Genomic DNA, 6,000 nt, shown 5'->3' with positions numbered 1-6,000 from the left:
AGCACTGCCCACACACACGCCACTCATTCCCCTCGGACACCTAACACACACACACACACACACACACACAGAAAGAGACAGCAGGGGCAGAGGTCAGCTTGATGAGGCAAGACAAGGGCAGAGGGGTGCGGGTCTGATGCGAGGGAACTTGAAGTGTGTGTGTGTGTGTGTGTGTGTGTGTGTGTGTGTGTGTGTCTTCCGATACAGAGTGCTGGAGCATCAATCTTGCCTGCGTCAAGAAATAGTTTTTTTCTACTGTTTACATAAGCCAGTATGAGTGACATTGAGTTTCTTCTTCGTCCTCTACACATACACACACAAACACACACACAATATTCCAGAGGCACCACATCTAACACAATACAACCGAGACAAGATATACTTTCAAAATGCCCTCCAACTACAAGGCCTGGACAAGAATCCTTGCCAGCCCACACACACAGAAACACACACACAAATTAGTAAAATAGATAACAGCGTAGAGTGGGGAGTACCACAGGGTACCTCAGCATCTAATATCAAAACATTCTCCCTACAAAATCGATAGACCACAAAACAGCCGAGGCCCTCTATTTTACTAAACAGACAAACTGTACAAACACTCCCATCCCAGCTGGAAATGGTTAGAGGCCAGTTTGAGTTTGGATGGACCGTCTTTTAACTGAACTGCCTGTAGTTCTTGTGCTGTCTGACCGATTGCTTCATCAATAAGCCATTGGGCCGGAGGTCAGTGATGCTTTACAGAACCAGATTGCTGCTGACTAATACAATCTCAGTCAGAGTTTTTTTATATATATATTTGGTGCATAGATATCACTAGTAGAAATATCGGGATGCATCGTGGACAGAGATATCGGTAGCCTACGCATTACAGCCAGAGATAATGGGATGCACTGACGCATTGTAAGCAGAGATATCGGGAGGAGTCATGGACAGAGATATCGGGAGGCATCGTGGACAGAGATATCAGAACCCATCGTGGGCAGAGATGTCGGGAGGCATCATGGGCAGAGATGTCGGGAGGCATCATGGGCAGAGATATCGGGAAGCATCGTGGGCAGTGATATCAGAACACATCGTGGGCAGAGATAGAGAGGCATCGTGGGCAGAGATATCGAGAGGCATCGTGGGCAGAGATATCGGGAAGCATCGTGGGCAGAGATATCGAGAGGCATCGTGGGCAGTGATATCAGAACACATCGTGGGCAGAGATATCGAGAGGCATCGTGGGCAGAGATATCGAGAGGCATCGTGGGCAGAGATATCGAGAGGCATCGTGGGCAGAGATATCGAGAGGCATCGTGGGCAGAGATATCGGGAGGCATCGTGGGCAGAGATATCGGGAGGCATCGTGGGCAGAGATATCGAGAGGCATCGTGGGCAGAGATATCGGGAGGCATCGTGGGCAGAGATATCGGGAGGCATCGTGGGCAGAGATATCAGAACCCATCGTGGGCAGAGATGTCGGGAGGCATGGTGGGCAGAGATCTCAGCTCTGCTAGAGAGGACAGAAGGGCCAAGAGAGGCCTTGGCTGGTGCCACCACAGCCAGACGCCCAGCACCCCGTGCCCAGATCATCATCTCTACTAATCCCTCAACTGCCTCCCTCCATCTCTCTCTCGCCTCTTCTCTAGAGCCTCTACCTCCATCTCTCTCCTCTTCTCTAGAGCCTCTCCCTCCATCTCTCTCTCCTCTTTAGTCCTCTCCATCACTCGCTCTCGCCATCTCCTCCATTTCTCTCTCCTCTTCTCTTAATCCCTCTCCCTCAATCACTCGCTCTCTTCCTCCTCTTCAGCCCACAACCTTCATCTTTCGCTTCTCTCATTCAGTCCTCTCCCTCCATCTCTCCCCCTCCTGTCCACCTTTCTTTTCAACCCAAATGTCTCCACTCCATTCTCTCACCCTCACCCCTCCTCCTCAACCTGCTCCTCGCTCTACCATCTCTCTTCTCTCCTCTCTTCCTCATCCCCCCATCTCTCCTCTGCTCCCTCCTTCTCTCTCGCCCTGGCCTCTCTCTCTAGGCACCGGCCCAGGAGCTCACACCGATCTGGCACACTCTCACAAACACACACACAGCCTGAGATTTGGCTCCTCATGCCCAGCTGGACCCTGGCCGGCCGGCCGACGATCGACTGACCAACACACACACACACACACACACACACACAAGGATGCCAACTTGGGATGACTGGGGAAGGAAGAAAAAAAAGGTCAAGTGGATTGCACCCTTCAGTTCTAATCCGCTCTACAATCGCTTCCAAACTCTCTGGGCCCGCAGAGCAAGGCAGGAGTGTGTGTGTGTGTGTGTGTGTGTGTGGGGAGGGGGTTGGGTCTGGAGGAGTTGAAAGCCAAAACCGTCTGGAGTCTGGGGAGCGGGAGAACGAGCCGCAGCCAACGCCTCGGAGCCCACTGGCATCGCCAGAGAGAACGCAAGAATGTCTAAACACACACACACACACAAACATTTTGGTATCGATGGAATACGCTATATGCCAGAGAGAGCTGTACAGAGAGTAGATGTGTGTTTTTTTCTACCTTCTAACAGAGACCAAGAACACAGAAAAGGAAAAGAGATAATAGAGAGAGAGAGAGAGAGAGAGAGAGAGAGAGAGACAGAGAGAGAGAGAGAGAGAGAGAGAGAGACAGAAGAGTGGTGGTGCTTTTCCACCAGAGAGGAGCCAACTCTAAGCTCTGGGGTTCATCACACTACAGGGGACGGCACAGCCGTCACATTAATCACACAAGTACACTGTGGGCGCACACACACACACACATATAAAGCAAACACACACGAGTGCATATAAAACACACACACACACACACACACACACACTCTAAATAAGTTACATTAACAAACACAAAAATATAATTTTATTTGTGAATTTTAGAATAGAATAGATGTAACGATTTGCCAACGGACTACACATACAGACACAGCTGCTGCTAAAAGTCTGTTCAAAATAGACATCAAGTATCTTACATGTACACACACACACACACACACACACACACACAATCATAATCTATAATCATGTACACAAACACATCCACAAAATTATAAGAATGCTCACACATCTGTGTGTGGGTGTATGATCGCACACTTGTTCTCCACAGTGAGAGAGAGACAGAGATAGTGAGAGAGACACACACACACACAGGCTGATCAGGATTCAGGAGGTTAAAATCTCACATACTCTGTGTCACTAACACAGGTGGCGTCAATGACAGGGACAGGTGTAAGAGACCAGATCCGTCTCCTTCACACACACACACACACGCACACACACACACACACACACACACCATGTAAAGCGCCGTTCTTCAGCAGTAGCTGTCTGAGCTCAGCTGTGCAGTCTTTGTCTCTCTCTGTCCTTTCCACACTCTCTCTCTCCCTCCATTTTTCTCTTTCTTCCTTTCCTCACTTCACTCCCTCTGTGGCTGAGAACAGATTCAGCACTGGAGGAGACTATAGCAGTCAACACACACACACACACACACACACACACACACACACACACACACACACACACACACACACACACACACACACACACAAACACCCTACTTTATCCCACCACACACACACACGTAATAGACCCACTCACACTCTACCCCACAACACACACACACACACACATTTGACCCTTCCCTAGAGGCATCAGTTGGTAAAAAAAGCCTCTGGTTCAAACATCCTTTACTGCCCAGCCCAACTGTTGAGGGCTGGCTGACAGGTACACACACACATACAGGGAAGGGGCGGAGAGAGAGAGGGATGGAGGGAGATAGCGAGATAGCGAGAGAGGGATGGAGGGAGAGAGAGAGAGAGAGGGAGAGAGAGGTATGGAGGGAGGGAGAGAGGGCAAACACAAGTGTGTGCCAGCAAGAAAAAGAACGGAGGACAGAGAGAAAAGTAAAAGGGGATGACAAAAAGAGAGATATATAAGCATATGGAGAAAGGGAGCACATGAGGGAGGGAGGGAGAAAGAAGAGAGAAGAGGCAGACAAAGAGAAAGACAGAAAGAGTGTGAAAGAGCATGAAAGAGCAAGATAAAATCGGATGTGAGGGAACGGGAGAGAGAACGGAAGAGAGAGAAAGAGTGGAAGAGAGAGAAAGACTGGGAGAGAGATTTAGAGGGAAAAAAGAACAAAGGAGAGAAAATTTGAGAAAGAGAGAATATGAAAGAGAGCAGGAGAGAGAGAATGAAAGAGAGAGTGAGAGAGAAAGAGAGAATAGGAGAGCGTGTGAGTGCTGTGTGGTCTAGTGTCTGTCTGAGCGGCCCCTCTTGTCGCCCGTATGCAAATGAGCTGGTGTAAAAGCCTCCGATGGGGTGAGAGGTCGCGCGTCCGGCGCTAGTGAGCTAATCACAGATGCGCCACAAATGGACCAATCAAGGACAATTACACCAGAAACAGCACACGCCAGGGATACCACACCACACACAGCAGCACTGCAGCCCATCTCTACAGGAGGAGGAGGAGGAGGAGGAGAGGAGGAGAGAGGAGGAGGAGGAGAGAGGAGGAGAGAGGAGGAGGGAGGTTGGGGTATGGATAATAGAGAGAAGAGGAGGAGGAGCAGTGAGGTTGGGTGTACGGATAACAGAGGGAGGAAGAGGAGGAGAGAGGACAGAGAACAGAACAGAGAGAGTTGTGGCAGACAGAGGGAGGGAGAGAGAGAGAGAGAGAGAGAGAGAGAGAGAGAGAGAGAGAGAGAGAGAGAGAGAGCGCGGGGAAGAGAGGAAGAACGCCCACACCTCTGCCTCCTACCCCAAGCTGACCTTGCCCCCTCTCCGCATGCCTCACACACACACAGCTCCCGTGCCTCTCTCTCACACACAGCTCTTCTGAACTCCCTCTTACACTCGTACGCTCTCTCACACACACACACACACACACACACACACACACACACACACACACACACACACACACACACACACACACACACACACACACACACACACACACACACACACACACACACACACACACACACACACACACACACACACACACACACACACACACACACACACACACCTTCTTACACTCGTGCTCCCTCACACACACGCCCTGTGGCTGGTAGTCTGGCTGGCTGCCTGGTTGGTCCTCTCAGACCTACAGCGGTCTGCAGCAGACTGCTTCAGCAGGGAGTCCGCAACCGCCTGCTCCTCTCCTCTCCCCCTCCTCCTCTCCTCTCCCCCTCCTCCTCACCCTCTTCTCCACTCCTTCTCCTAACAGTCTGCTCACTCACTTCCTCCATCTCTTCATTCCATCCCTCTCTTCTCCATCACCTCACCGTGCCTCTCCCTCCGCCCTTCTCTTCTGCTTCATCCCTCGCCTTTTTTTGTCTCTCTGCCGATATCAATCTCTCCCTATCCCTCTTCCCCTCCCTCTCCTATTCTCTCTATCTCTCTCTTCCAATGAACCCACCTTTATCTCTTATTCTTCTCTCTGCCTCCATCCCTCTCTCCCCCTCCCTCTCTCTCTCTCTCTCGCTCTACTTCACTTCTCTGATATTCAGCCTCTTCTCTTGTTCTTCACCTCTTCACAGGATCACACTCTTTTCTTTTCTCTTTCACTCTCTGTCATCCCTTTCTTCCTTGACACTTTTTCTGACTCCGCCGTGTCCTTTTCTTCCCCCTGAATTCCATCATGGAGTTCGCTCGCTCGCTCTCACTCCTCGGCGCTCTTGGACTCGCTCCTCTATTCGCAACTTGTTCTACATTCTCTCGCTCGCTCGCTTCCTCTCTATCCCTTGTTCGCTGCCTCTCGCACTCTCTGTTCTCTCGCTCCCTCTGCCTCATCATCACCTGCTGTGTGTGCATGTGTGTGTGTGTGTGCATGCGTGCTCAAACACGATTCTATTCTCAACCTGCTCTTCATTCTCCCGCTCGCTCACTATCCCTTGTTCATGGCCTCTCTCTCCCTTCTTTCGGTTTCTCTCTCTCTCCTTTTTTCCTCTCTCTCTCTCTCTCTCTCCCCATCATCTGCACTCTCACA

At 50.7% G+C, this 6,000-nt stretch overlaps 1 protein-coding gene across 10 annotated transcripts in view; it reads right to left on the bottom strand.

The window, feature by feature from the left end:
- Nucleotides 1–6,000, bottom strand: part of LOC134070766 (R3H domain-containing protein 1) — a 55,242-nt gene that overhangs the window by 39,807 nt on the left and 9,435 nt on the right. For 9 of the 10 annotated variants that reach the window (XM_062527186.1, XM_062527185.1, XM_062527189.1 and 6 more), the window contains exon 2: nucleotides 1–40. This exon is cut by the window's left edge and continues 277 nt beyond it. The exons of the other annotated variant lie outside the window; for it this stretch is intronic. The gene's annotated coding sequence lies outside the window, so the exon portion shown is untranslated. The remainder of the gene's footprint in view (nucleotides 41–6,000) is intronic. 10 annotated transcript variants of the gene reach the window in all.

The sequence above is a fragment of the Sardina pilchardus genome, chromosome 23 (assembly GCF_963854185.1).
Source record: "Sardina pilchardus chromosome 23, fSarPil1.1, whole genome shotgun sequence".
Taxonomy (NCBI): Eukaryota; Metazoa; Chordata; class Actinopteri; order Clupeiformes; family Clupeidae; genus Sardina; species Sardina pilchardus.
Note: the sequence above shows the minus strand (reverse complement) of the source record. Positions and strands in the feature narration are given on the sequence as shown.